The sequence below is a fragment of the Ovis aries genome, chromosome 2 (assembly GCF_016772045.2).
Source record: "Ovis aries strain OAR_USU_Benz2616 breed Rambouillet chromosome 2, ARS-UI_Ramb_v3.0, whole genome shotgun sequence".
Classification (NCBI taxonomy): domain Eukaryota; kingdom Metazoa; phylum Chordata; class Mammalia; order Artiodactyla; family Bovidae; genus Ovis; species Ovis aries.
The window spans coordinates 36504402-36520160 of NC_056055.1; the positions used below are offsets into that span (position 1 = coordinate 36504402).

General features: G+C 40.5%; 1 protein-coding gene across 10 annotated transcripts in view; it reads left to right on the plus strand.

Moving 5' to 3' along the window:
• The window catches only part of FRMD3 (FERM domain containing 3), a 416578-nt gene that overhangs the window by 354553 nt on the left and 46266 nt on the right, over nt 1-15759 (plus strand). The window lies entirely within an intron of this gene.

Consider the following 15759-nt stretch of genomic DNA (forward strand, 5'->3'; position numbering starts at 1 on the left):
CCCAGCACAGCCAGAAATAAATAAACAAGTTTTTAAAGAATTGACAGCTGTACATGTATCTGATTTATAAATACTCATTTTGTACTTAAGTATGAGCAAACATATTCCCCAAAAATTAGGTTTGGCTATAGCTGCTCTAGATCTTACAGATGAGTCCACCAAGAATAAAATGAAGGGCTTGTTTTTGAAACTCTGAAATCCCTGTTCACGCCAAAACTGCAGATTCCTAAAATAGATGTGAGATCTATCTGCTCTAGTTACAGTGGTGACATGCCATTTTACATACTTTCAGTCTTCCACGCTAGTAAACCAGGGTGAGTCACCCAAACAGAGTCTAGACTTTCGCCAAGCTCTTCGGCAGGTGCTGTGTCACTCTTGCTGACTTGTTCTGCGGTTGCCCAGAGTTCCCAATTTACATGAGTGCTGGACTCTCTTTTTGTCGCTGTTGTTATTGTTTCAACATCCTTCACATTCTTTTTTTAAAATTTATTTTACTGAAGTATAGTTGATTTACAGTGTTGCTAATTTCTGCTGTACAGCAAGGTTATTCATTAATATATATATTAGCTTTCATATTTTTCCCATTCTGGTTTAGTACAGGACACTGATTATAGTTCCCTGGGCTGTACAGTAGAACCTTGTTGTTTATTCATCTTACATATAATAGTTTCCATCTGCTAATCCCAAACTCCCAATCCATCCTGCCCTCCACCACCAGTCTATTCTCTATGTCTGTGAGCCTGTTTTGTAGGTAGGTTCATTTGTGCCATATTTCAGATTCCACATATAACTGATATCATATGGTATTTGTCTCTCTTTGTCTGACTTATTTCACTTAGTATGCTAATCCCTAGGTTAATCCATGTTGCTGCAAATGGAATTACGTCATTCTTTTTCATGGCCAAATAGTATTCCATTCCATTCCATTACATTTACGTGTGTACCACATCGTCTTCATCCATTCATCTGTTGATGGACAGTTAGCTTGTTTCCATGTCTTCACTGTTACGAATAGTGCTGCTATAAGTATATGGGTGCATGCATCTTTTCAAATAATATTTTTGTTCAGATATATGCCCAGGAGTGAGATGGACTCTACTTTCTGAGTGTATGCAGGACACAGCCTTAGTGGGGATCCTCTGGTAGTAGAAAGAGCATTGGATAGAGATTTTAGAGGGCTGGAGTTCATTCATTCACTTGATAAGTATTTACTTCTTCTCTGGAACATGCTGGACACTGGCAGTACCTGGATCTTATTTCCTCTTTTAAAAACAAGGTGAGATGGCTTCTAAGTTTCCTCCACACTCTGTCCTTCACTGTTGCTTTCCCACATTCCCGCTCTTCTTAATGACATGTTTTTGGATCATTCATCATTACCTCAGAAAAGAAAAAGTATAAATATCTTTTTTAATGTGGTTAATGAAACAGTAAGCATGTAGCACAATGATCTATAAAAGCAGGGTTACATTTTTTTTCTTTTTTGTAAATTGTAAACTTCCAGCATGAAATTGAAAATTAATAGCAACTAGCTTAAAAGGGAATATAAAATGAACACTTCCTCACTTAAAAGAGCCCTCACATCCTTTAATGTCTCCTAGAAAAGTCCAATTTGAAAATTTTTAATCCCCCAATCTCCACTTCAGCACACACAAAAAACATTTAAATGGGTCAATGCTCTGGCTGAAAGAGAAATAAATAGGGTTATGAGGATGACCCACATGATAACCTGAACACAGACTGGATTTTGCCATTAAAGGAAGGAGTATCCATGTTAGAAAAAAGAAAACGGCTCTTGTGATCTCTGGGCTCGTCAGTTCCTGCCTGAGCCCCTCTGCTACAGCTGTGTGATTTGGTCTCTAAATGCAGGCTTAGCTCCTCCCCTGACTCCAGGGCCAATCCCACCCTACTCTGCGAGGGGATGAATAAGATGAAGCCCAGCTCTGTGGCACAGGATGTGAGTCTTGCTTTCTCTTACACCCTGCCTGGTCTTCTCCCAGTCCATGCGCCAGCCTTGCTCTCTTCCTTAGTCCCAGCCCTGGTGGTAGCCCTGGTAGTCTACGCCTCCAGGGCCTTGACGGCCCATCTCCCTGGGGCTGGACCATGCTTTGCTGGTAGACAGCCTGCATGCAGCTCCCGTCCTGTCTCACGTCTCTCAGGGCAATCTTCTGTTCTTCCCCAGAACACTTTTCCCAGCACTGGCCCCATCTTGAGTAGATGGGTCTGATTTTAAATGCCCATCTTCTCTGGTTAATCTTCTCCCACTGGCCAGTGGTGTGTCATGAAATACAAAATTGTCAGATCCATCAGCAAAATCCTATTCACTTTCAAATACACCCCGGAATCATGGCCTCCGCATCATGCTGGCTGCAGGCACTCTTGTTTCCCTCAGGAGATAACAATAGCTCTGCTTCTCCACTGGCCCCCTGCCCCCACCCATGTTTTCCACACAGCAGCCAGGGTGCTTGTCACAACTGGAACTTGTATCTAGTTAAGTTCAAATCTGAGCTCTTCACTTTGGCCTCTGAGGTTCATGCTTGGCCCTCTACTCTCCCTTAGACCATTTTCTACTGCTTTCCTCTTGAATCTCTGTGTTCCTACCACGCTGGTCCTCTTAGTTTGTGGCCACCACAGGGTCTTTGAACAGCCGATATATCTACCTAGAAGGGCGTCTCCTTTGATCTTTGCATGATTGGCTGTTTCTTTAAGTCTTACCTCAAGTTTCAGCTCCCTGGAAACCCTAAGTACCCAATTCTGAGTGGTTCTCTAAACCTAAGAGAGAACCAGTTGTTCTCTCTTATGCCACCACCCTGTTTGATTCTCATCAGAGTGTTTAGCACTTTTAAGCACTTTCTAATTTATTTATTTGTCCTCCTGTTTGTTGACTGTCTTCCTTAACTAAAACATCAGCTCCATGATAACAAAAACTTTGCTTGCCTTATCCCCACATTATACCCACCACTTAGAGATGTTCTGATACACAGTAGGAGCTAAATTAATGCTTGCCAAATTAGTGAACAAATGAATGAATGAATTCTAAATGCAGCTAGGACAGCCTTTGTTTATGTAAAAGAAAGTCTATAAGGAGAATGATTTTCTAGGATTAGGGTTTGCCAGAAGTCAAACATGTTTTGTTCTGTTTTTGTTTTTAATCTGAAATCAAAAGTCATAGTATATATAGTCATTGTAAAAAATTTGGAAAATACAGAAGCCACAAATCCAAAATTTAAAAGGAATCTGAAATCCCCTATGTTCAAACTATGGTGTTCTTTGTTTTTGTTCAATCACTAAGTCATGTCCAACTCTTTGTGACGCCATGGACTGCAGAACACCAGGCTTCCCTGTCCTTCACTGTATCCTGGAGTGTGCTCAAATTCACGTCCGTTGAGTCAGTGATGCTATCTAACCATCTTATCCTCTGCCTCCCTCTTTTCCTTTTGCCTTCAATCTTTCCCAGTATCAGGGTCTTTTCCCATTAGTCAGCTCTTTGCATCAGGTGGCAAAGTATTGGCACTTCAGCTTCAGCATCAGTCCTTCTGATGAATATTCAGGGTTGATTTCCTTTAGGATGGACTGGTTTGATCTCCTTGCTGTCCAAAGGACTCTCAAGAGTTTTCTCCAGTACCACAGTTCAAAAGCATCAGTTCTTTGGTGCTCAGCCTTCTTTATGGTCCAATTCTCACATCTGTACATGACTACTAGAAAAACCAAGAAGCAAGAACTAAAATCCTACAGCCTTTAGAATGAAAACCACAGCCACAGAAAGCTAATCAAAATGATCACGTGGATCACAGCCTTGTGTAACTCAGTGAAGCTATGAGCCATGCCATTCAGGGCCACCCATGACAGACAGGTCATGGTGGAGAGTTCTGACTATACATGGTCCGCTGGAGAAGGGAATGGCAAACCATTCAAGTATTCTTGCCTTGAGAACCCCATGAACAGTATAAAAAGTCAAAAATAATTGTGGTATGAATGTATATAATCCATTTATATATTTTTAATAAATATCAGAATACACTAGATATACTGTTTTGTAATCCGCTTTTTCACTTAAAATATAACATATCTCTGTGACATTAAATAGTCCCCTACAATTTTAATTTTTTATTTATCTTTATTAAATTATAGTTGCTTTACAATGTTGGGTTAGTGTCTACTGTACAGCAAAGTGAATCAGCTATACATATGCATAAATCCTCTTTTTTTTAAATTTTCTTCCCATTTAGGTCGCCACAGAGCATTGAGTAGAGCTCTCTGTTCTTATTAGTTATCTCTCTTATAAGATAGTAGTGGATGTATGACAATCTCAATCCAAATTCATCCCACTCCTCCTTCCCCCTTGGTATCCATACTTTTGTTCTCTATGTCTGTGTCTCTGTTGCTGCTTTGCAAATAAATTCATCTGTGTCATTTTCTAGATTCCACATATAAGCGATATTATACAATACTCATTTTTCTCTTTCTGACCTATAAAAAAATAAACTCAAAATGGATTAAAGACCCAACTATAAGGCCCGACACTATAAAACTCTTAGAGAAAAACATAGGCAGAACACTCCATGACATAAATCATAGCAAAACCTTTTTTCAACTCACCTCCTAGAGTAATGAAAATAAAAACAAACAAATGGGACCTAATTAAGCTTAAAGCTTTTACACAGCAAAGGAAACCATAAACAAGACAAAAAGCCCTCAGAATGGGAGAAAATATTTGCAAATAAAGCAAATGCAAGGGATTAATCTCCAAACTATACAAACAACTCATCCAGCTGAATATCAAAAAAAAAATAAACAGCCCAATCAATGGGCAAAAGACCTAAATAGACATTTCTGCCAAGAAGACATACAGATGGTCAACAAACGCATGAAAAGATGCTCAACATCACTAATTATTAGAGAAATGCACATCAAAACTACAATGAGGCATCACCTCACACTGGTCAGAATGGCCATCATAAAAAAACAAACAATAAATGCTGGAAAGGGTGTGGAGAAAAGGGAACCCTCCTACACTGTTGATGGGAATGTAAACTGGCACAGCCATTATGGAAAGCAGTTTGGAGGTTCCCTAAAAAACTAAAAATAGAACTACCATATGATTCAGCAATCCCAACCCTGGGCATAGATCTGAAGAAAACCACGGTTCAAAAGATACATGCACCCCAGTGTTCACTGCAGCGTTATTCACAATAGCCAGGACACAGAAGCAACCTAAATGTCCATAAACATAGGAATGGATGAAGAAGATGTGGTACATATATTCAATGGAATATTACTCGGCCATAAAAAGGAACAAAATTGTGCCATTTGCAGAGACATGGATGGACCTAGAGACTATCACACAAAGTGAAGTCAGTCACAATTTTAAGATATATACATTATTAATCACATAAATATACAAAAGTATCTTTCATTCTCCTACCTCCCACCAAATTAAATATATGAATGTCTCTTATTGTAGCTTTACAAAACTGTAAAGTGGTATAGAGTGGCTAGACATTTTTCTTGCATTTCTTGGCCCTTTGTGTTTCTCATCTTGAGCATGTAATTAAAGTGCAAGAGAGAGAGGCTCCGGGCTGCTGTGCTGGGTAAAGGACTGAGGCTTGATGCCTCTAGCTCCTTGGTTACAGAGCAGCAACATAAGGAGTCCATAGTTCCAGAAGAGCCTGGATTTTTCCCAACAGAGAGACACAGATGCCTGATTCTTAATACCAGTTGTAAAGCTGTTGGGAAATATGGAAAAAAAAATGGAGCTCCATTTATTAATGTAGCCCAATTCAATTTCCTCTACTCAGACAAAAATGGTTTATCTGTAATGGTGACTTGTGCCTGGAGGGAGTGAAATAATACAGCAGAAGTAATAAGAAAACAAATTCACCCTGTATAGAGGCTAAGGAAATAGACTCTTGGTTGAGAGTCCTAAACAGACCGAAGGCAGCTGTGCTAACTGGGGCCAGTAAGGACAGCACTGGCACCTGTTTCTTCCAGGAAAACCTCTGGGCACCTACGTTGGCATGTGATGAAACTGCACTGTGCATAAATTGCCTTGATACGTCTAAGTTATGGAACATCTCAAAATTTTAAGTCCTGGGTTTGACCAGGATAGGGGAAAAGCTCTTCATTTATATGGAAGGAAAAATCTGAATTATAGGTCATCTTAGTCAGAGAGATGGCTTAAATTCTTCTCCAGGGAAATTCCTCATGCATTTTTTTGAAGAATGCATTATAGCTGTGAAATTCCTAGTCCCTATCCAATGTCTGTGGGAGATTTTCATCTGGTTTCATGTATGGAGAGCTCTGGAAGGTTTCCAAAATGTTACCACCATCCTATAGAAGATATCTGTAGGTATTCAGGCCATATCTTTATTCACAGGGTTTTAAGTGTGCCATGGGCCAGTGAATAAGAGGGGAACGGACAACTCTGCATCTGCACAATTGATGGGTGGCTTGTTGGGTGATGACACCCATGGGGCACCTTATTGCTGTCAACGAATGCTACCTGATCCTCGCAGATTAGGTGTCTTATCTCACACTCTCCTCTACTTGTGACCCCTTCAGTTCTCCTTTTACTTAGAGTGTGGCTCCTTTTGTGCAGTTTGCAGCTGGGGGAGGTGTGTCTGTCTTGGAGAATGGTTTGTGAGATTTACAGTTACGTCTTTGTGGTGGTTGTTTTATTGTTAGGTGGGATAAGTTTGCTCTCTGGGCTGAGGATCAAGAAAAGGCTTCCGGGACTTTTGTGAGCATGGATGAATTAATCGATTAGGTATTTTAAAACATTATCTTAACCACCATTGGAAGACAGTAAAGCTTGCTTTTCACTGGTGTTTGGAAATGGAGACCACTTAACTTGGAATAAGGAGACAGGATTCAAGATGCAGTGTTTTCACTAATGAGAGTGTCCTTGACCTTCTCTCTGTTTCTCTTGGATTAGCCTCCTTGTATTAGTGCTCAGCCCCACGCTGCCACCCTGCACTCTCCTCTGCTTGTTGGCCACCTCCACTTGGATGCCATGTAATAGCTCACAGCTAACCCATCAAACTTAATGGGCTTATAACTACCCTCATGTTCTCTTCCTTCCTCAAATCCCAGTCTCTAAATTGCCCCTGCTTTGATTTGGTGAATGACAGAATATCCATGAAGTTGCCCCAGCCAAAGACCTGGAAGCCATCCTTGCCTTGATACCTCTCCCGTGCCCACATCAACTCGGCCACCCCTGTCAAGTCCATCCCAGGGGTAACTGACGTTGCCCCAACTCTTCAGCCAGCTGTTACATCTTCATTCCAGGTCCCCTCTTCTCTCTCTGAGGACACTGCAGTATCTTCCTTACTTATCTTCATCTAACCCATTCTCTAAACTCCTGCTGGAGCCATCACCCTTATTAGAAGTAGTTTCTAGAACCTTCCCCATTGACTGTGGAGCAGAGTCCAGCCCTGGTGTTCATGGCTGCTCACAATCTGGTCCACACTCACCATATTTCCCTCCATTGGTCCTGCCTGACCCTCTCATCATTCTGTGACTGCAGCTCTCCACCTCCCCCCACCACACACACACACACCCAGTACTGCAGACCCATGCAGGATCCTCTCTGCTGTTTCCTTTGCTGGGGCTGCTCTTCCAACTTTCCTCTGCTCCACCGGCTCAGTCCATACTGTTTGGTCAAGTGGCCCCTCCCCTATGACATGCTCCTGGCTCTGAAGAAAGTATTAATAGCTTTCTTTTCTTTCATTCTTGCATTTATTCTTCTTTTTATCTTTATTGAGACATAATTATATACAACCGTGTATAAATTTAAGATGTACAGTGTATTGATTTGATACATTTATATGGTACAGAATGATGATCACCATAGAGTTAGCTAACACTTTCCTCCCATAGCATAATTATCATTTCTTTCTTTTGGTGAGAACATAAGATCAACTCAGCAATATTTAAGTATATAATATTGCATTACTAGCTGTAATCACCATACTGTACATTAGATCCCAGATCTTGTTAGTCTAACAACTGTAAGTTTGTATCCTCTGACAAACATCTCCACATCCCCACTCCCACAGCTCCTGGTAACTACCACTCTGCTGTCCATTTCTCTGGAGGTGCCACTTATATTTGATTCCTAAAACCCCTCTTTCTAACCATCAGTTTACATGTCTGGTCTAACTGCATGCCCCTCCTTGCACAATGCCTGGGATCTTCTCACTAAAGGGTGGATGGTTAATGGAAGGGGAGCCATTCTAGCTGACTTTTCTGTTCCTGACCCTAAGCCCTAAGATTACATATAAGCCATGCTATGGAATAAAACAAAAAATTCAGAGTTCTAACCTGCTTCCACTGAGAACTCATAAGTACAGTGCACATTAGGCTTTTTATGTCATTTAAAAATAACTTGTTAGTTTTTTATATTCTTTGCTCTATTTCTATTTTTTTAAGTATGTAAACATTTACCTATTCAAACAGAGTATGCTCATTTTAAACATTTTGTTCAGAAATCTTATAGTCGATTTTGGAGGGGCAGGGACTAAATTAATTCTTTGGAAGATAGAGGTAGTAGCCCAGCAATACATCTGTCTTCTCATGAACATGTTTTTTTAACTTTTATTTCTTATGGAAAGCTGACTGCTTGGAGTAATATGCTCTTTCTTGTTTGTAGATAAGATGAAGATCCACATCTTAGTGGAAAGTTAGGAAAACATGAGGGATTGCGGGAAGTTCTTAGAGCTGTCAGCAGGCCTTGTGATTCTCAGTCTTCAGCGGGTCCTTCATGACTTTTCTTGTTGGCAGAAGAGATTTGGAAATAGAGGCTGAGATGCCCATTTCCTTGAAGCTAAAGCATCTCATGCTACTTCTCAGGCTTTCATAGAGTTCGGCTTATCCTGCCCCTCACCTCACTGTGGCCGCCCTTCCTCTTAGATTTAACTGATAGAATCTGGAATACCAGAAAATGAAAAGAAAAAGAATCCTAGAAGACAAAACATTAAGCTCATTCACTTCAAAAGTTAATACCTTTTCTCCTGAAGCTCTAGAGACGTTTCTAGCATCATACTTTGGAACCTAATTGGGAAGGTAATTTAAGCAAATGCTGTGTATTGTTCTTCATCTTTAGATTTTCCATTAAGTATATGAAATCAGTCTTTAGTTGTTAAGATTCTGTGTCCATGAGAAATTATCACTAAGCTTTTGTTCTAAATTTATGAGCTAAAGGTTCCAAGAAAATCCCTGCTGGGTATGTCTGAAAGAAGCTATCTGACAGTTTTAAGTGAGTGAAGTTAACATATTAGTGTTTTAAAACACTTGCTTTGTATCTAGATGCCCTGAGGTGGATGTGTCAAAGGGTGAGAGGGCAGCTGCATCAGACTCCAAAGAGGTGGCTAGGACTGGGAAGTGGGTGAGGAAGAAGAATTAGGAGGTGGAATTGACAGGGTGGGTGACTGTCTAGAAAAAGGGTGATGCTGTGTGTTTAGGGGAGGGTATGATGTTTATTTTTGTAGGAAGTAGCTCCTAATCTTAAAGCCTCTGTTCCCTTATCTGTAAAATTTATAGATAATAACCCTAGTTAACAGGGTTGTCATGAGTATTAATTGACCCATAGCAATAGAAAACACATTTTTTTAATATGAAAAAGACAAAGACACTCTGAAAAATAAGATCAGCATCCCCAAGAGAATATATATTAAGGGCTTAGACCAAAGCCTGCTGCTAACCTATCATCACTGTAAAGCAAAAGTAATGAAAACTCTGACTTGGGGGCCAGAAAGGAACCCCTAAATAAACTTCTGTATGACAGAGAAGCATTCAGTATATGATAAGGTACCTTTGCAATAATGGACCCTTCTGTCTCCTCTTCAGATGTAGGGTAAATTATCACCCTAAGACGATCTTTCCACAACAGCTCCATCTGAAGCTTTACCCCCCAAAACGCTACTCCTGCCAAGTTATCAATGATGAATCCTGTTATTCCCTTCATAGCGCTCACGTTATCTTGTCTGTGTGTTGGTTTAATTGTTGCACATCTGTATCACCCTCCAGGATGGGGCCAAGACCATAATTGGGCTCAGACTCAACTGTATTCCAAGTGTCTGGGCCAGTGTCTAGCACACTTAAGTGCTCAGGGAGTATCTGTTGGATGAATGAAAGATGAGCAATCCAGTTTGTGAACTGGCTCACATGGATGCAGGCTTGTCTGTGTTCAAGGAGAATCTTCTAAAGCAGCCCTTCGTGGCTACTCTGTCAGAGAAGAGGGGAGGGAGAGCATGGGCAAACTGAACTTGCTCAGATCTTGGTAAATATCACTCAGAAAGTCAGTTGTTGTTTAGTTGCTGAGTTGTGTCTGACTCTTTGCAACCCCATGGACTGTAGCAAGCCAGGCTTCCCTGTCCTTCACTGTCTCCTGGAGTTTGCTCAAACTCATATTTATTGAGTCATTGATACTATCCAGGCATCTCATCCTCTGTCGCCCCCTTCTGCCCTCAATCTTTTTCAGCATCAGGGTCTTTTCCAGTGAGTCAGCTCTTCACATCAGGTGGCCAAAGTATTGGAGCTTCAGCTTCATCATCAGTCCTTCCAATGAATATTCAGGACTGATTTCCTTTAGGATTGATAGGTTGGATCTCCTTGCAGTCCAAGGGACTCTCAAGAGTCTTCTCTAGCACCACAGTTCAAAAGCATTAATTAATTCTTCAGTGCTCAGCCTTCTTTATAGTCCAACTCTCACATCCATACATGACAACTGGAAAAGCCACAGCTTTGATTATACAGACCTCTGTCAGAGGAGTGATAGCTCTGATTTTAGTACTGTAAAGAAGAAATACAGTTTTAAAAGTTTCAAAACATCACACAGAATGATTTATAGCACAACACATTGGTATCTTTGGCTTTGAGGTTAAAATTTCATACTCCATTCTGACTTTTCTAGGCCTCACCAACTTGTAAGTATTTTAACTATGTTTGCAACCCTTTGAACTTAAAACTCCTGCAGGTCTGGTAGGAAACAGAGCACATGTCAGCAGCAGTTTTCTCTGGGCTGTCACCCTTGAGGGACTACTGGGATCTCCTCCACCCATTTCCTACCTTCTAGTAGTTCTCTACTTCCCTGCACTGTGCAGGTAGTGCTTTTTTGATAATAATAATAATAACTACCACCTAAGATTTATTTTCAAGAATATTAATTCTCTAAGTTTGGGATAAAAAAGTCAGAATCAGAACACAAGGAGGCAGCAAGTGAAAGCAGAGCAGTGTCTGAGGGAGTGTCCAGTCTGTTTTTCCTGCCTGTCTAGAGATCGTCACCAGTGGTCTGGGCAGACAGAGCACTGTGACACTCTGTCTGCCCTTCCTGTCTCTCTTACTGTCTCTCCCTCTCGTCTGTCCTTCTCCGACACAGCTCGCATAAGCTCCCTATTTAGAGATGCCACAGTTGTCAGTGTATCGGATGGTCAGGGAAACAGATGAGTCCTATGTTCGAATCCTCTATAGCAGGGGTCCCCAATCTCCGGGATCTAATGCCTGATGATCTGGGGTGGAGCGCATGTAATAATGATAGAAATAAAGTGCACAATAAATGTAATGAGCTTGAGTCATCCTGAAGCCATCCCTTCCCATCCGTGGAAAAACTCTCTTTCACGAAATAGGTTCCTGCTGCCAGAAAGACTGGGGACCGCTGCGCTATTATAGGCATGAAGTTCCTGTGAAGAGCATTCTCTTTCCCCACAGTGCACAGCAGCACTGTTTGAATTCTGTTTTGTCTGCAGCTGTAATTCTCCAGGAGGTTTACTGGCCTTTCTCCCACCACTGCATGTGATGACTGGCCGCACTGAGCAGTGCTCTTGTGTTAAAGGGAGGAGGCACTCAATGAGTGCTTCATCTGATAAGGGAGATAATAAGAGGAAGAGTATCCAATATGCCAAAGCATCTTACATATTTTCAGAGTTTTTTCCATGGATTACTATAATTTGAGACTCATGACCATTTCTTTGAAATGGATAGGACAGATAATGTCTCATTTTACAAAGGAGGAAATTGAATTATACAAATGACTGACTACCTGGTCGAATAGCCCTGTCACTTACTGGTGCTGGGAACTGCTTCCATTTCTTGTTATTATATATCCAAGAATATACCCATTGTATCACAAAATATTATTAAAATATTTTATAACATTAAATTTCATTATATGAGAAATATGATATGTGACAGTGCCAAGGATTTTCAAATAATTTAGACCTCAAATAAATTTAAGCATCAAATAAACTGAGATATCAAGTATCCAGTAACTGATACTTGATGTCTAAATTTATTATGAAGAACATTTAATATGTATAATAACTTTTTATTATCTTCCTAACTGGAGTTAGCAGTCAGCTAAAATTTCAGTGAATCTCCATAACTATTTTAACTAAAAGCTAAACCCACTACACCTATGAAACCTGTTAGTTTTCAAAATAACTAATAAGGTACATGGTATTAATGATGATAGAGTGGCTAGCATTTACTGTGCCTGCTACTTATCAGGCACTCAGTTACATGAATGTCAACATCAGTACTATTTTACAGGCAGAAAACTATACTTCAACAAGCTTATATAGCTTCCCCGAGGTCACAGAGCTGGTCAGGTAAACTTAGCCTGCAATGCTGAGTGAAGTCGCTCAGTCGTGTCTGACTCTTTGCGACCCTATGGACTGTTGTCTGTCAGGCTCCTCCGTCCATGGGATTTTCCAGGCAAGAGTGCTGGAGTGGATTGTCATTTTCCTCTCCAGGGGATCTTCCCAAACCAGGAATCGAACCGAGGTCTCCTGCATTGCAGGCAGACGCTCTACCGTCTGAGCCACCAGGGAAGCCCCATTTAGGGGAAAGTAACTAGAAATGTTAGAAACAGATGGCTGACAGAAGGGAGAAAATCCAGACTATTTAAAATCCTCACTGTCTTCCCCTTGAGTAAAGGAGAGAGCATATGTTAGGAAAAATCAGTAATTTTTCTTGAGTAATTCCTGTGATAGCCCCTGATCTGAACATGCCTCATGGATCCCCTTCATTAATCCTCCTAGCAGCCCTGGGAGATAGGTCCTGCTTTTGCTCTGCTCATTTTACAGGCATGGAAGCTGAAGTCAGATAAATGGTACAGCCAGGATTAGAACCCAGAGGTTGTGCTTTTACTTTTACTTTCTGTAAATCCTCTAAGTTCTCCTTCATCAGCCAGGAGCCAGCACTATGCAAGGCAGTTGATATAGTCAATCTCATTTCCTTGTCCTAACACCCGTGGGAGATTTATTGTCTCCATTTTCAGATGCCCTAGGGTTCCAAGTCATGTAGTAGCTCCCAGTCACCCACAAAGCAAAGACAGACTTGTCCCCTTGCCTCAGATCTGTGCCAGGAAGTTTGTCCCCAAAGCAGACATGAAATCCAGGCTTATGAACAGCTCTTATCATTGAACTCTCTTCTTCTGCTGTGGCTTCTGCCTGATTTATCAGTGTTTCTGGCATCTCATTGTGGAAAATCAATTCCTCTCTTCACACATATCTGCTGCTTTCTTTAGCTTCTTGTGACTGCCCAGACATGCATTCCTGATTCTTCAAACAAACAAAACAAATCTAAACAGGAAGGGTGTTCAAGGGCATCCGAATGTTGTGCTATTGCTGTTGGGACTGTGAGCACAGTGCCTGGAACAAGAACACGCTTCTTGGGCAGTTTCTCCCAGAATCCTTGGGTTGGCTCTGCTTCCCTTTGTTTCTTCCTCTTGAAATGTAGCCACACCTCTGGGTAGAACAGGACAAGGTAGACAGAAATGGCTGGGATAATATGGGATGCTGGTTCTGCTAGGTTCCTTCCCTCTAAATAAAAGCTGAAGGTCCCTGAAGAAAGAGGATAAAAGAATCATACTTAAGATCTCTGAAAAGTAACTTAAAGAGTGGGAACAAGTTAAAGTGAGAAAAAAATTTTACATGCACGAGATGCAAAACATTTTTTTATCATTAGTTATAGTTACTAAAAGGAAAGGAGACACTTCAAAACTGTAGCGAAACTTGAAGCTTGAGAATTAAAAGAGAATAACTCTCTGTGGAAAAGAACAGATATAAGGGATGGTGGTGGTTTTGTTTCGGGTTTTTTATTTGCTTTTAGGGGTTTTCATTTTGGTTTTTGTTGTTGCTTTGGGTTTTTTTTGTTTAGAGTGTGCTATCAAGTCACATCATGTTGTCTTTATTTATAATGATAAGCACACAGATTCATCTATATTCCATCCAAATAGGCAAAGGGAGGTTTTCTCAATATCTCAGGCCTGGTCTACTGCCATGCCAGTGAGCCCACAGTAATCTTTTAAAATCCTTGATCTGTGTTCCTGCACAGTATTGATTCATTTGGCATGGGGGATTTCTGATTTGTTTTTCAGTATCCTAAAGATTTTCAGTAGTTTTTCAGGAACTGCTGTTGGTGGCTAGTGACGGAAGGCGTAGCAGGTACTGTCCCAGGGCCCCACGTCTGTGCAGCCTGCTGCTGCTGCTAAGTCGTTTCAGTCATGTCCGACTATAAATAGGGATTCTGCTCAGTATTATATCAAAAAGTGAATTGCAAAGGGGTGAAGATATTGTGAATTTTTAGGAGTATTTTCAAGTGTCAAGTTTGGAAATTGACTAACCCTGGTGAGAGGAGGAACTGCCCTGTTGAAACTGGAACTGATAACCTGTGGGTGGGGAGAGGGAGCTCTCTGGGAGATATCTAGAAGTGACCTCCACCCACAGTGTATAGCTGGCCTCCCCATTCTCCCCTATCAAAATTTATAGTCTGGTCTGTAGCGTATTTTTTATATAGTTGAGGTCATACTGCTCACATAAACTGCTTCTTCCAGTAATCAATATATTGCAAGCTTTTCCCCACATCATTAAACTCCTAAACATACACTTTAATGGAGGTACAATATTCTATCACATGTATTTAATCATTTTCCCACTGGAAATTTAGATTGACTTTTTTTTTCTTTTCGCTACAATAAATGACACTGATGAAAATCTTTGTCCATAAATTTTTGTCAACATTTCTCATTATTTCCTCAGGCTAAATTCCTAAAAGTGGAATTTTTGAGTCAACAGATATCACGCCTGTAAAACTCAATGTATTTTGCTAAACTTTTTTTCCAGAAATCCTAGATCAATTTATATTCCCACAGTGAGATATAACAATACATAATTTCAACTGACTGCTCTGCATATAATGTTTTATTTTATCAAGAGAGGAGAAAAAAAGAATATTTTCATTAGAAAATTATCTTTTGCCCTCAGTAGCTATTTAAAGAAGAAAAATGCATATATGCATAATAGTGGGAGGAAAAAATTTTTTCTTCTAAAAATGAGAGTGAGAAAATGTACCAGCCAAGACATAGAACTGAATGATAGTATATGGGGCACAGTTACTAATCAGCTAAAATATTTTCAAATATAGGAATTTTTCAGTATTCCTAAAATATTGAAAACATTTTGCTCCCAGAATACTAACTCTGGGATGCAAGCACATTTCATGCTCAGAGGTACGAGTGCAGGACTTTCAAAGTCTTGAGAGAGAGAATTACATTATATTCAGATCCTACATTTGAAACATGAGGTTAGAAGTAGGGGTACCAGCAGCTGTCCTGCTGAGAGACTCTCTTCTTAGTCAACCAATATTGGATACTTAGGTTCAAATCATGGCTTTGCCACTTACTTTGTGAATTTGGTCAAGTCAGTTACTCTTTCCAGGATGCTGTTTCCTTGTCTACCCAAAAAGGGACATTTTAGCATCCTT